Below are 16,587 nucleotides of genomic sequence, written 5' to 3'. Positions count from 1 at the left end.
AAGCACCAATTTCAAAAGGAATACGATAATTTTTCCCTCCAATCAAAGTTGGAGGGGAAAATGGACAGACACTATTTCTGCCAATTTTTTCCCTCCACAAATGGCAGGGTTAGGAGGATCCTATAGGGCTGATTTTTGGTACACACCCTATCCATGGAAGGGCCTTCCAAATGAATGCTTGAGATCCCTCCAAAAATGTGCCCCCCCATGGTTTGTGGCAGCCATGCACAGATAAGCTATATGTGCAGCTGCACACAAACCATTTCCTCTATATATATAGTTAGTTTATTTTTAACGTTTTGCTTTGTAGACGAGTATATGAGTCCATATACGAATAAGAGTTGAGTTTAAAAGCCCAGGTAGTTGGGTTTAAGTATGGTTAGGATAGCTAACTTTTAGGAGTAGAAGTTTTTCTATAAAACATGTACGTGCAAGGCTTGTTGCACGCTTGACTATTCTTATTGAAATTGAATATACTGTTTTCTTCTTGGAAGAAAATCTAGTTCTTTTGTGGATTCAAAGAACAGCTCCTTGTAGATTCAAGGGTTTATTCGATCGGAGGTCGACGGCAATCAACCTCCGACTCGTTCTTCGCCCTTCCGGCTACGCCACAACAACTTTTGGGAAACTCACGCCCAAGCCCTTAAGTATATTCTCCACCAAGAATAAAACTATTTTCTCACGAATTTCATCTCTTTCCTCTTTCCTAATAATACTGGGAAACTCTTTCCTTTTGCGTCTCCCCCACACCACACAATCCTAGCTATATTAGGAAATATGTACGGGAAACAAGGCAACTTTCTCAACACCCTCTAAAATTATTTGTCTTTTTTGGATAAAATCTTACATCTTGAAAATAATTGTTATAACATTTCATTATAATCATTATAGTAAGTAATGACTTCGAAAGTGCTTCTATCGCCTGATTTACAAATCAGATTATTTCAAGAGGCCCAAACTAGAGCAAAATATTGCCAAAGTTTCTTCTTACAATATGCAGCTCTATCAATATCATACCGTAAAAATGGTGATTTACTCTTTCATCAATGGAGCCCACTAACAATCACCCTAGTTTAGAACCTAAACAACCTACAGTTCAGATGAATTTTCATGGGAAAACATCAGTTATTTCAAGTCTTCTCTTGACCAAAACGTTTAAAAAAAGTTGGGATTTGGACCAAAAGCACTCAATAAAAAAAGGAGTGGTGAATAAGACAGTCATTGTACAGAAGTGTGAAAGTTAGAGAAATAGAAAGGAGCACCCATGAGAATCGGCAGGTAGAGAGACCTGGCTCTATCACACTAGGTCTTCTTCTCGATTTCCTCGCCAGAGTTAAAAGGACGCGGTAAACTAGGGTCCCTTTCCATAATCAAATGGACGTAGAAAAGCTATACTAACTTTAATCAATCAAATTAATTTATTGGTTCTTTTGTTATCGGGCAGCTCATTAGCTCAACCACTCTTGTCTCACTAGAGGTTTTTTTTTCCTCTTTCTTTTCATTCCAGAATTTCCAAGATCGGACGGTTGACATTGGGATTCAATTTCTAGGGTTCTAGATATATATAAAGAGAAAGAAAAGGAAGTTTGTATGTGGGGCAAGTCCCGTATAGTCTAGTATTTTTCAAAAAGTACTGTCTGGTCGACAACATAAGATGATCGAAGCCACCCATTTGATAGTTTGGATCAAAAAGTACTCTGTGTGCTTGAATATGTTAGATCTATGGTATTGGGTTGAGATCTCCAGACGAAATGTATTGGTGGTAAATTAAGCAGGTAGATCAGAAGAGATAACATGTGATTAGAAAAGTAAGTTAAATTAGGAAGAGTCTATCTTTATCTCTTTCTACAATTAGTCCTTACTTTCTATGTTTATCTTTTGGGTGTTCTATATAAACACTCCTTAAGCTATGTGAGATCACACCGTCGGATTGGGTTGAGATCTCAAATTGTCTTGGTGGTAAAATAGGCAAGTAGATTAGAAGAGGCAATCTTAAGTAATTAGAAAAGTAAGTTGAATTATTAAGATTCTATCTTTATCTCTTTCTACAATTAGTCCTTACTTTCTATGCTTATCTTTTGGGTGTTCTATATAAACACTCCTTAAACTATGTGAGATCCCACCGTCGGATTGGGTTGAGATCTCAAATTGTCTTGGTGGTAAATTAGGCAAGTAGATTAGAAGAGGCAATCTTAAGTAATTAGAAAAGTAAGTTGAATTAGGAAGATTCTATCTTTATCCCTTTCTACAATTAGTCCTTACTTTCTATGCTTATCTTTTTGGTGTTCTATATAAACACTCGTTCGGCTATGTGTGTGTAATTCATCCAAGATGTAGTCAAATTCTCAATTTTATCGTGAGGTGAATGCATGCAGTCGTGGTCATTTCTGCATCCCATTTGTAGGGTCAGCTCTGTTGCTCTCTTTTGTCTTTACCTCCTCTTTTCCCCTCCTTTTCATCTCTCTGTTCTCTCTCTCTCTCTCTCTCTTTCTTTCTTCCTCATATAATCATTCACTTCATCATAGTTATCATCATAGAGTCCTTGCACAAAGACGAGAGACTCTTGGGGGAGAGTAAGAGAAATTAAGGGGAAGCTTTTCATTTGTGGGGAATGTTGTCTGGCTCGAGGCCACCATAAAAACTTGCACAATTTTTTTGTTATTTGGTTTTCTTATCTTTTGATCACGATCTCTTACTTGATCAAATAAATATGTGATTCTTCGGACCAGGCTTCATTCCCCTCAATTGTAGCTTCCATATATTCAAATCAGCTTCTTCTATTAACTCTTTTCATGGATCCGAAGGTAACTATTTTTTGTTACTTTTTTCAGGTTTTGGGTTTTTTTTTTTCATGTAAAATTTTTCTTGGTTTTGAGGGGTAAAGTCCGAAAATTGGTGTGAGAGTTGCAGATTGGTGTAATGATGATGCGTTTTGATTTTTTTTTCATTTAAAAGTTTTCTTGGGTTTGAGGGGTAAAGTCCAAAAAATCGTGTGAGGGTTGAAGATTGGTGCAATGATGATGGATTTTTTACTGTGATTTAATTTTATTTTGCTCTGTCAGTGTATCTGACGATAACGAAAAAGAGAAAAGTTTTTCATCATTACTTTTTTTTTCTTATAATTTTGTTATCATGGATTTTTTTTGTCAGTCTAACCCTTTTGTGGTTTTATCATTGAGCAGTAGATCTTCATGATGGCTTACAGGATCCGATATGTCGGTTTCTGCTATTATCAGATCCGGGCTCTATACATTCAGGGTTTCATTTTCTTTCATCTCTTCTTTTTTTCTCTTTTATTTTTCAGGGTTTCATTTTCTTTCATCTCTTCTTTTTTTCTCTTTTATTTTTCAGGGTTTCTTGGTAGAGATCTGCTCTTTCCCCTTGATGGGTCTTTGAACATGCCACAATTTTGATTTTTTGGTCATGTCCTATTGATACTACTTTTTTTTTTAATTAAAACGCTGGATTTAGTTTGAAGAAAGACCCATTTTCATGGGGTATATCAAATGATATTTGGTGATTATTTTTCCCTTTATCTATTTTTTGAATGGTAAGAAAAGACTTAGGGGTACAACACCGCGCTTAACTTCAGAGTTCTGATGGGATCTAGTGCGTTTATGCTGGTATGATCGCTCCAAAATTTTCCCTTTATCTATTCTGTGGATGTTATTGTATTATGCCTTTTCCTTCTACCTTCTTTTATCTGCAATATTTTTTAAAATTCATTTTATAATCTGGTTAACTCAAACACATTTTCAGGGTATATTCTTGCATTGATGAAAATGATGGATTGGAGAGGTATTTTTTTAAATTCATTTTATAATCTGGTTAATTCAAACACATTTTCAGGGTATATTCTTGCATTGATGAAAATGAGGGATTGGAGAGGTATTGATGTTGAAAGGCTTTGCTGATAAGCTAAATGGAATTTGTTCTCCTGATTTCCCAATCCAAAGTTGTACTTTTCCCTCTTTTTTTGTTGAAATAGAATCTCAAGATTTGAGCTTTTCTGAAGAGTGTTGGTCACAAAACAAATCTCCTTTCCATTGCTTACAAGAAAAGTGGACAACAGTCTTCTTGGCAAAGCCAACATGCATACCCCAGTTCATCTCACTATAACCCTAATCTTCTAATGGTGTCCTTTAAGTTACCTTTTGAATCATTCTATTTCTATTGTTTGAGCAAAAATTAATAAAAAACCCCAAAATGGGGTCTTAACTACTACATCTAAGCACATCCAGAGCCAGCCATGTGATATTTAGTACTGGTCACTGAAATGGGTTTTAATTCTTTCCTTTCTTCTTTACTTTAGACCTCCATTTCCTCACTCCTTTCCATTGCACTGTTTCAGGTTTCAGTAACAGTGCAAAGATAGAAAGAGCCAAACAAGGAGCGATAGATGGAAACTATTTTACAGATAGAGTTTAGGGCTTTGACTGTGCAACCACTACCACTTGTCTCCTCTCAACGTCAGCATTTACTCCATGGATTCCTTCACCCCTCCAACTACTGACTATCATTTAATGCACATTGGTTTCCCTGAACATTTCACGAGACCCCATGTAATGTTTTCTCATTTCAAATTTTAAATCTAGTCAGGAATCTAAATAATGTGTGTTTGACTGAATTTATTTAACAAACTTAAGTGCAGATTATGTAACATTACTATTATAGCATTGGGAAACTGCCATTGGAAATTGAAATTCTTTTTGAGTTTTGAGACACAAAATTCAAGTCTTGTTTGATGCTTCAGGGAATGGTTTTTCGTGTTCACAACTTTTCCATGAGTGTTCTTTTAATTTTCACATGAGCGTAGAAGCCAACGGGTGTGTCAATCCCTTTGTCTCTCCCTCTTTCATGGCTTTCATGCTATCCTTCTAAAATTAATTTACAAAGGCAATGTCTGGCTCCCAGGATTTTTTTAATGATAAATGGGTGTTTCAGGGTTGTGAGAAGTGGCTAAAAATCAGAAAAAAAATTCGATATTCCAATTTTTTGTTTCTTGATTTTTAGTCACTTCACCCTCATCTCCACTTAGAGACACTGATTTATCATGAAGAAAAAGAATCATTGTCGGCAAACGTGCCCTAAGTTTTGGGTGTGGGAGAGTTGCCTGCTCAGTTTTCGAAGCTAGATTGAAATGTAAATGTGGTTGGTTTGCATTAGATTTGGGTATTATCCATGAATGATTGTGATCTTTTGTCACATGAGCTTAGAACCAAGTGGGTGCGCGAATACCTTTGTCTCCCTCTTTCAGGGTTTTTATGCTATCCTGTGAAAATTGCTTTACTAGTTTTCCATATGTGTTGCAACCTCATCAGATGATCTCTTCTGATGTCGCTAAATTGGTCCTTATTTTGCAATTATGATTATTTTAACTTAATGTTATATTAGGTATTTAACTAATACGCCCTGGCCCCGTATTCTTGTTAGATTAAGCCCTTAGTGCAGCTGCATCTGAAGCTGTATGGATCAGACACTTCATTGAAGATCTAAAGCTAGAGCAAATACCAAGTGATCTAATTCACATACATTGTGATAATGAAGCGGGCAATCACAACCATAAAGAATGGTGAGGTTGATTTAAAAGAAAAGCACATAGAACATCATTATTATTTTACATATGATGTAAATGAAAAGAAAGAGATTTCAGTGAGTTATCTACCCACGAGAGAAATGATCGCTGACCCACTAACAAAACCCATTGGTAATGATGTCTTTATGAGGCATGTGGCATCCATGGGGTTGAGACGCAATTGAAACGTCTCGGGCTTGATGTCTAAGAATCAAGTTGAAGATCACTGAAGCCAAAAGATGGAAATGAAGGTCCATGAAGAAGGAGCTTGAAGACTTGAAGAAGAATCATGTTGAAGACTAGCCTTAGATTGTAAAATCTAAATCCCCACTTAGTCTCCACTTAGAGGCACTAACAAGGCTTCAAAATAAGTAAAAGAACAAAAAAAACAACTGAACCAAACCCCAATTGTCGAAGAGAGCTTAAAATTGAAAAAGAACCAAATTAACACTTGCTTGGTTTACCAAAGGTCATTATCTTATGGATAATGGCTCCCGGTAATTTTCAAATAATTTTAGAATTATGTTTGTGAGAACGTAGATTCCCTTAGATTTCTGAAGAGCATAAGATCATCCGATAACAAATGAGGGAGATACGATTTTTTGGAGATAACTGGGCAAAACAGAAAAAGCTTAGTAGGATGACTTCACTTGACCGAACCCCAATTTTGGGGTTCTTAAAATAGCCGTAACGGCTAGTTCTTAGGTCAACCGAAGTTTAACCAAACTAGCTGTTAGAGCTTAGAAATGGTTAGTTTTGGCTTGGTTCTTTTATAAAAATGGGTTCTACCCCCTTCAACCAAAAAATAACACTCTTACACCCTACCTGAACATATATTTGAGTGTAAAACACCCTTATTCCTCTAATTGGTTATTATTTGAGGGATTTGAGTAGGATTTCACGTGTTCATCTTTGAGAGAGATTTGTAGTGAGCTTTCTTGTTGTAATTGTGAAGGCTTTATTTTTCATCTTTCTTCATCTTTGTACTCGACGAAGGGTGCCTGGAAGACGCTTGAAGACGAGGTTGGGGATAAAGCTCAGGATCGTGGACGAGGCACATAATCAACCACGGGAAGTAGCTTTTGGGGATAAAATGCTTATAAACGGCTTGGACTATGCTCATAAGGAGTCCAGTTAGTAGAAGCCTCAAAGGTGAAATTCGAGAAGTGGATGTAGGTCCGGGTTTGTACCGAACCACTATAAAATCTCTGGTCCACTTCTTCTATCTCTTCCCTCTAGCTTTATTCTTTACATGCATTGGGTTTTCATTTTATTTTTAATTTGTTTTTTGCTTTTGCTTTTAATTTATCTCTTTGAAAATAAAATAAAAAGTTTTTAAAACCTAGTTCACCCCCTCTGGGGTTGCCTACTTGAGCCTCACATTTTTAATAGTGCATGTGATTGGTCTTTTGGGGCCCACTGAGTGGAGTAGAGGAGTCTCTCCTTTTTGTTGTCTTGGCCCCCTGATTGATGAAAGAACGGATCTAATTGATAGGCTATGTTGGAAATGGAGTAGCATCTCCTGAGTGAAGATGGAAAAGCTATTCAGGGAAAAAATTGTTGGAAATGAAGAAACCTCTCCCCAGTGGAGATGGAAAAGCTTTTCAAGAAAAGTTCTAGAAAATCAGCAACCACCACCTTACAGGAGTATAAAAGCTACCCGTTAATCAAGGAAAGCAATCTTATGTGCTGAAAAGATTTGAAAGTCCACACCCTCCTGAGAGAACAAGAGTGTCAAGAAACAGTGCCTTAGGTTCTCTTCCAATCTACTATTCTCATATCCATTCCAATTCATTTTGAGCACCCAAGTTTTGCAGGATTCTCTAGGATCAATTGAAGGTGTTTACAAAGGTATTGCAGAGGAGCTGGCTCGATTTAGATTGATTCCGCTGTGGTCTTTGTCGATTTTAGAACCCATTAACTATATCATTTCTAAAACTATTATAACCATTAATTGAAAATGATTATATTTAACTTCAAAACCATTTTCATATTTGAGCATGTTTAAAGAGTTTTTAAAGGTATCCAAAGTGACCCTACAATCTGGCTATTCCATTGATTCGTTGTGAACATAGACACTGATCCTAACCTGGGCAAATGACCTTTTGGGCGTGGTTGGCAGATTTCAATAGAGTGAGGGGGTGATTTGTTTGGTGACTTGATCTAGGAATTTAGATTTCCATGGCAAGGGTTTTCATGAAGAAATTAAACATATCAAAACTCTTGCAACTGTTTCTTTGAAAAGGCATTCATAATAGAATTACACACTCTAGGGCTTGTATGACTGTTATATTGCATCAGTAACTAATTAGAGAATGACAATTTGTAGTTTCTTACAAATATGAAACCTGCCCAAATTAGAAATCTACCTAAAATCATCAATAATGCTTTAAAGGTTGCCCTTGAACAAGGGAATGTCAAACTATGTCCCTATGCACGACTCACCATGCAGTATGGGCATCATAGGGCCTGAAATGTCCTCTAAAATGACTACTCATGTGTCCCAAAAGTAGGGCTCCAACTCGGGTCGGGCTGGTCGGGTTTTGACGAACCCAACCCTACCCGAGAAATATCTCGGGTCGGGTCAGGTCGGGTTTTTTTCCGGAAAACCCACAATTCCCAAATTCAGTCCTACCCATGATAAATCTCGGGTCAGGTCGGTTTTTTTTATGTTGATGCAATTTTTTAAGGAAAACTCTTGTTTGGCAAGGCAACTCAACTCAACTGATAGAAGTAGAGAAACTCAAGCATGGCATACTCTTTAGTGCATTAACTAATAACTAGTCCAAAGAGAATAAATTGATGCATTACCAAATGAAAATGATTATTCTCATATGAGATAAACAACAGACTATTTAGTGCATTAACTATTTAGTTGAAACTTGAAATAAAGGAGGGAAACGAACAAAAGATGGAAAGAGTCCCTGTGATTTGCGTGCGTGAGTTTTACTTTTAAGTTTTCACTTTTAAAGTAACAAAGTTTTAGAAAAAAAAAATACATACTATAACTTAAGTAGCTCGGGTCGGATCGGGCTGGGCCCCTTCAAACCCGGCTCGACCCGAAACCCGAGAAATATGAACCCAATCCAAGCTATTTTCGGGTAGGGAACCCGACCCAATTTGCAGCCCTACCCAAAAGGACACATGTGGGTTAAGTTACATGGATTTTTAATCGGGGTGCATGTGTTTGCACCAGTGTTATAGATTCTTCAGTTTGGGTTTCAGAAAAAAAGTTCCAACTACTTGGGCACAGCCTATAGAAACTCATTAACTATAATACACTAGGATTTAACAATTAAGAATGTCCACTCGCCTACCACTTTCCTTGTTAATAGACCTCAATACCATTACTGGATGATCCAAACCATTCACTATCATCGGATGATCCAAACCGCTGCGCCAGAATGTCATGAACATAGGTGATCATATATAAACCTTTGATCTATAGATGTTTAAAAAGATGGGCAAACTTCGAAAGGGACCAACAGATGAACGGTTTTGATCATCCAATAATGTGAGCCCACAAAGGGGTGTTTTTGTGGTTTCAACGAACTAAGATAGATGAATCAATCTTCGGCCAAACTGGGCCCACCATTTCATAGAACAATGTGAGGGCACCCCACCAAATCCGATCTGGGAAATTTGGTTAGCTGGACAGGGTTAGGGTTAGGGTTGAACCCCCTCGACCTGATGCTCGGGTTGAGTCAGGTTAGGGTTGATCCTCCTCAACTCGAGGCTCGGGTTAGCATTGAGGTAATGTTCTCCCGGATTTTCGAATTTTGATAAACTTGGCCCAAGTTGCAATCCCAACTTTGATCTGCACACCCTTGTTTTGATAACAACACATCTGTTTGGATTGAAGGTCTTCTCAATTTTTATATGGATACCATCGAAAATTGAAGGTCTTCTCAATTTTTATGTAGATGGACCTTCAATTTGAGGGATTATCGTAGAAGAGAAATGAACACATCGTAAATTGACAAACAAAGGTGACTTCATCTTAGGGCTGCCAACGGGGCGAGGTGGGGTCAAATGTTGGGGTCCCCGACCCCTTCCCGCTGCGGGGAATTTCCCCCTCCCCCCTATGGGGGAATATCTGATCCCCATCCCCGCCCACTCGGGGATAAAACCCCCGCCCCGCCTCAACCCAACATCAGCCCCTTTTTAGTCATTGGGTGTCCCTAATCAAAAGGGGCAGATATATCACTTCCCTTAGACACTGCTGCTGAGTGTCCTTAATCTATGGATGTTTCTCTTTCTAAGCCAACAAAAGAAATTTAAGTGAAAACATAACCATGAGATGCATGAACATCAATGAAACAAAAGGAGAGTTTCCGGCCAATACAACAAAAAAGTTCAAAAAAATAATGCAATGCCACATATTAAGCAAGTGACCTAGCTAACATTCTATAGCACAAAGTATTGACTCTAAAGAGCTAAAATGTTAAAACCCAATCCTTGTTACTTGTTAGCTATAAAACTTAAAAGGTAAAGTTAAAAAGCTCTAAGATAATGTTGGCACTCCCATGTTTTGATATCTTCCCCTAACTCATCTTGTCTTATTGCCTGTTAAGTTTTAATTTTTAATCAGACTTTTTTTGTGCAATTATCAAAATATGGTGGTTCCAAAATCACTTACCTAAAAGAAAAAAATGCAAATGTGAAAATGGAATGTTTAATATTATATTCCCAAGAAAGTTCTCACCAAAACAACAAAAAAAACACTTTAAAAATACTAAAATAAATAATATTGATTAATGGGGCGGGGACAACTATATCCCTTCCTCTACCTGTCCCGGCACTGGAGAATTTTTTAAACCCCCGTCCCCATCCCCATCCCCTTTCAAACCAGGAATCCCCGCCCCCAAGCGGGGCAGGGGCGGGGTGGATCCCCGCTTTCTCGGCCCTACTTCATCTTTGTTTGAAGTGTGATGACAACACACGCATTGATATTTACAGGGTCGAAGAGAGCTGTACGTAGCAATTAGATTTTGTCAAATCCCCGAATTTCTTTAGCAATTAGATTATGTCAAATCCCGAACTTCACCCGCTGATACCATATAAAATTTCAACATGATTTTACTAAATCTCAACTAGATTTTACAAAATCTCAATTAGATTTTACATGTTCCTGCTTCAAGTCCATTATTTTTCATAAAATACAGTGGGCCCACTTCAAAGGATTATCCAAACAGTTCATTGGTTAGACCACAACATAAATAGGCTGTATCCCGCAAATCATCTCTATTGGATGATCGTAACCCTCCGATCCGTATAGGGACTGCACATTATAGAAACCTATATAGATCAGAGGTTTAGAATCATCCTATGGGGATGATCTACGATGCAGAGCCAATCAACATTTTTGGCCCAACAAATGAATGGTCTGGATCAATATTCGAAGTGCGCCCCACCGTACATTTCAGAAAAAACTACACAACTCGGGCACTCACTGGATAAAACATCGTAACTTCTCAATGCCACTTGAAATAGTAAACAAAAAGGCACAAGAGACGAACAAAATCTCATGCTCACTTCATTACAGAGATGCAACTCGGGTCAGGTAGGGTTGAGGCCAACCCGAACCCAACCCGAGGAACTATTTTCTCAATATGAACCCAACCCAACCTGAGTTCCAAACTTGATGAGGTTCAAACCGATCCAACCTGAGGAGCCACTTTTTTCTACCTGAACCCGATCCAATCCGAGTTCCAACCTGACCCAACCTGAGTTTTTAAGCTTTAAATGTACAAACTAAAAACTAAAAAAATGAAAAAATAAAATAAAAAAAATGTCGGATTTCACTCGGGTTGGGTTGCCCGAGCCCTCAACCCGAACTCAACCCGTGTTAGTAAAACTCAACTTGAACCCGAACCCTACGCAAAAGATACCAAATCCAACCTAATTTTTTTTTTTTTTTTCCGGGTTGAACCTGATCACCCGAGTTGCACCCCTACTTGAGTCATTAGGCTATTTTTTGGCTGGTTTCTTTCTAAATCTGGGTTTGAATTGGGCCACGCATGCAAAATGCAAATCTTGAAAATATAACCAACGTAGAAACACTGAAATTGGAGCAAAAAGGGTTGGTGATAGTCTTATAATAGACGCGCTCATTTGAATGCTCCAATTGGCCCCTAACATCAAATGTTCGGAATGATATATGAGTATATGAGTGATGGTAAATCTCAATCAAGGGCTCAAAATCTCTTAAAATCACGCATCAACTGGTGAATCCAACCATCCCAATGCGTCCAATTTCAGTATCTAAGGCCCCTGAAGTAATGAACAACCAAAAAATGAATGGAAATCATTTTCCCAGAATTTTTTTTTCCTTAAAGGCAATTCGAGACAATCCAACCAATCTGATAGTCCCACTATATACATAATACATCAACATCACATGCCTTTAAAAGAAATACCTTATAATATAATGTAAGCGTAGGTATGACATATCCCCTCAACCAAAAAACTAATTGACTCGAATTAAGAACAGCTTCAATAGCATAAGCAGTCGTATTAAAGCTAGTTATGGCTTGGGCTCTTGACATCTTTTAATCTTATTCTAATTTCATGACTCACACCATTCAGCCACTGTTTGGATTATTGCTGGAATTTTTCGGAAATGTTTGGAAAGGAAAAATATTTCTAAAATTCCCTACTCTTAATTTACACACGAAAAAAGGATAAGTTGAACAAACCCTATTTAATTTGGTCTCCACAATCGGTTGGGAGACCAAATTGTAGGTCCAATAATCAATATGGGACCCACAATCGGTTATCACAGTCTAAAATAAACAGGGTCTTAGAGGGAGCTTCCTTTTATGATACTATCCTTATAAATTAACCACAGTCATATCATTTCCATCTACATTGTGCCTAAGAGATAACCATCACAATTCTACACATATAGGTCACCATCTGCCAAACTGTTAGGTGATATCAAACTATAATTAATATACTCATTTATCACGAGAGCTTAGCTATTTTCTAACCTATATGAATAAGAACTTTCGTCACCTCCGCCCCGATTAAATGTGCGGCCCGAAATCAAAACGGAAACCCTTTCTGAAGATAAACAGGAAAGTGGAAATGACAGTCAATTTGGTCATTTTCATGGTTTTTTTTTTTTTTATGGATTCCAACTCTTTTCTATGTCTTTGTTCTTGTTTTCTTATGCACAAGTCACTAATGAGGATCTCATCTAGTTTTAAGAAAAGGATTTTCAGCACTTTGTATACATGTTCATTTCTCGTTCCTTCTTTATAATGCATTAAGATTAAAAATTCCCATAATTACCGCTCAAGGCATTCGTTTAAGCAGATAAATCTATTGAAATAATAGTTTTAGAGATATTATATGATGAGAGGACATACAAATTAACACATATTCATCATCCCATCCTTGATATTTGATCCAACAGCTCGATCATTTTTTTACAAGTTGCTGTCGGATCAAATTTCAAAGGTGGTACTTCCATCATACCATACGCCCTTTCATCATATAATTTCTCATATTTTTTATATAAGCAAGTTCTGCATTGATTTCTTCTTTACATACAGTAAAGAGAAATAAAAATAAAAATAAACCTAAGTTCTAAAACCTAGAGTCTTCTTTAGAATCAGTCAAAATTCGGCTGAAATTTTGTTTCCACATATTAAAAGTCAGCTTACTAGTAGCAGTAGGTTTTGATATTCGGTAATGACTTGAGCAACTCTCCTTCTTACCATTTTATTTATATTGCATTCATTTTCTATAGAAATCAAAACCAATTTTTTATGTTATTGTGGCAGATAACTTGAAAACATTTAGAAGAATCCATTCCAAGTTTCCTTCTTTATTTTAATCAATATGATACTTAACCTAACTATTGTTAGGACAATTTAGTGGGTATTTTTAAATCTATTTTCCTAGAAATTTGGTTTTCTAGCTCCTGTCATGGGAATTATCGTCCTCTTTTAATTTTTCTCTGACCTTTGACCATGAGTGCCATCTTTGTTTACCATAATGCATGTGTTAAATGGACCCAGACCATCCCATAGATCCTAAGGATCCAATCATTAGTGGACATTATTTGGGAATAGGAGATGGATCCGAACTGTATCCGTAGGATCTATGTTCTAACGTCCAAGATTATTCGGCATTGCGACTCAAATCTAGTCACAAAATCTGATGGAGCGTCCTAGATCCGAATGTCGGGCGCCAGTATTTAAAACCGTTATGCAGAATGACCAACAATATTTCATTTTGCTATTTTTTCCGCAGAGTTGAAGGTTCTCTTATCTCTCGTGTTTCTTCCCTTTTACCCCCTCTAACCCTAAGCCGTCCTAAAAGGCGTTTTTCTTAAAATAAATTTTTTTTTATTGATTGGTCATTTGATACTCCGTTTAAAACTTTTATGGTGAAAAAATTTTCATTTTTTTGTGGAAAAGTTTTAAACACGTTTTAGACATTAAATGCGTTTTTTGGCCAAGCTTCTAATTTTACCCTCACTATATTTTGAAAAAGGGCGGCCCAGTGCACGAGGCTCTCGCCATTGCGGGGTCAGAGGTGGGCTAAATGTACTATATTTTGAAAATGCCACAATTTTAAACGCATTTTTTTGTGCTTCCAATTTTTTTTTACTACGCTTTTTTGAACCAATACCATATTAAACTTGAAAATTTTCCCTTTTCATTTTTCACCGTGTCACGTATTTCTAACTATGGTTTGCCAAAATAGAACCTAGGACACTCCTATCCATGGAGGGTCCGATTCGAAATAGGTTGTGACCAAGACTTATAGAGTAATCTCTGAAAAGTACTCCAAACAGGATCAAACCGATAAATGATCTGAACATATCATGACCAAGACACCGGTGGAACTGTTGATATACTAGGAATTACCATCATTCAGAGTAATAAATAATTGAGATTTGTGTAACAAATGTAATAATTTTACTATATATATGCAATGGTAAATCTGAAATTTAATAACTAAAATTTAAATATACCTTTTTTGTTTCACCCCTTGATCATGACTGTATATGGCATAATCTGTGAATGTTGGTTCCTTATCTCAGCATTAATTTTCAACTACTTGTTTTTCCTTTTCTTTTTGGGCATGTTTGGATACCATGATTTTTTTTTTCCTGGAATATTAGCTATTTAGCTTACCTGATGGTGATTAAAGGAGGGTGAGATAGAGATAGATGCGAGAGGTACTGAGTGAGGTCAGGGGTAAGAAAAGCATGAAAAACAAGGAAACAAAACTACGAGTGCAACTAGGGTCAGGTCAGGTTGAACTTTTGCCAAAAAATGAATTGGAATCAACCTGAGCCTGATCCCATTCTAACGTAAAAGGCCAACCAAAATTCCCAAAAATCGACCAGAGTTGCACCCCAAAAAAAACCCTACCCAAAATATGATTGATTTTTTCCTTGTTTTTTAGCCACTTCTCCCCATCTACTCATTCATGATCCCGAGTCTCTCCTCCCATCCTCTCTACCCCTCTTTCACCACTTAAGAAACTAATTTATCATGATTTTTTTTTATAATTACCAAACATGGGCTTTTTATCTCCTTTATTTCTTATTTATGTCAGTCCTTAATGATTTTTCACATTTCACTTTTTTTCTTTAAATTGTTTTGCTAAGTAACATAATATCTGATATTTTTGAATAAAAATTGGTGCAGATAATATGAAAATTGAGATTTTACGTGATGAGTGCACATGAAGTCCAGTATTTTTTTCTAAGGTACAGAGAGTTCCACATCTCAGGACGATCCGAACCGTTCATTTTGGCCGTACCCTGTAAATCATCTTCCTTGGATGATACTAAACCTCAGGTTCGGTAGAGGTTTCTACTGTGTGCATTCCCTTTAATTAGGATCATCCATGGAGATGATTTACATTGTGTCCTATAAAATGAAAGGCTTGGATCATCCTAAGAAGTGGGACCCTCTGTACCTTGTAAAAAATATTGAATTTCATGGGCAGTCATCATATACAACGGTCCTTATAATTTACACATTATCTGCTCTTATTCCTAATGGGCTCGTGTACGAACCTTCCTATTTCGTTGTTTCGGTCTCTTTTGCAAAATGGCTGGCATCTCTCTGTTGAATCAGAAAGTCGACAACTCTAGCCGTCCATTAGCTCAAATCCTGACCGTTGAATGTGGGCTGTTGCTCTTTTTTAGCTATAACTCACTTTAAAAAGGGAGGATTGTGTGTGTGTGAGAGAGAGAGAGAGAGTCATCTGATACTAATAAGCTAGCCATTAAGAGGAGAGGTTGCCAAGTCCACATGACTTGTACATTACTTTTCTAATGTTTAATACGTTGCTTTCAAGTGGAAGTCCCAGCAGGCAGATGGATGGTCGGTTTCGAAATGGACCGTGACCCATGTAGTGAAAGTAGGATCCGAATAACACTGATAGGACCTGACTAATAAGAGATTCTAACATTTCATCATCTCAACACATAGGTGAATCCCGTTCACACCCCTACTAATAATCAACGGTTGACTTCTCTATGTGTAACCTTGATGCCGTTTAGATTGAACGTCTACTCTCATTGGATCAAAATTACACTAACAAGAACGATTCATACACACAACACATGCCGCAACACATGCCGCATTCTTATGAAATATCATAATATCCATTTTCCACAAGAAAAACTGGGGCCACCCCCTCTGCAGTACGCCTTCGCCCCCTTATTAACGTGATTTTGACGTCAAAAAGCGTTAAAGTTGCCCCTTGTTCACGTTACCAAGGGAGCGACCCAAATATGAAAGAAACCGAAGCTGAGAAGAAAGAACATCAGACAGTGTTAAATAGAACAAAGGAGATATAATTTCGCACCACCCTATAGGATGATTCGCACCTTTTAATGTGAATTACGTGGCAGACATTAACGCTTTTTCTTTTTACGACAGAGGGGTGCGAATTATCCTAAAGAGGGTGCGAATCTATCATATCCCTATGACAAAGACAAAAAAAAAACCAAGGAGTATTAAAACAATGAGAAAAAA

The 16,587-nt window shown here is 37.3% G+C and overlaps 1 long non-coding RNA gene across 1 annotated transcript; it reads left to right on the top strand.

Annotated features, from left to right (window-relative positions):
* Positions 1–907: 907 nt before the first annotated feature.
* LOC143876384 (uncharacterized) lies at positions 908–4,729 on the top strand. Its single transcript, XR_013250377.1, has 2 exons — positions 908–3,798; positions 4,352–4,729. It is a non-coding gene; the product is annotated as an uncharacterized LOC143876384 (long non-coding RNA).
* Positions 4,730–16,587: the final 11,858 nt, after the last annotated feature.

This window comes from Tasmannia lanceolata, unplaced genomic scaffold (genome assembly GCF_043159265.1).
Source record: "Tasmannia lanceolata isolate RefF3 unplaced genomic scaffold, GAP_Taslan_0.1 ptg000002l, whole genome shotgun sequence".
NCBI classification, from domain to species: domain Eukaryota; kingdom Viridiplantae; phylum Streptophyta; class Magnoliopsida; order Canellales; family Winteraceae; genus Tasmannia; species Tasmannia lanceolata.
Note: the sequence above shows the minus strand (reverse complement) of the source record. Positions and strands in the feature narration are given on the sequence as shown.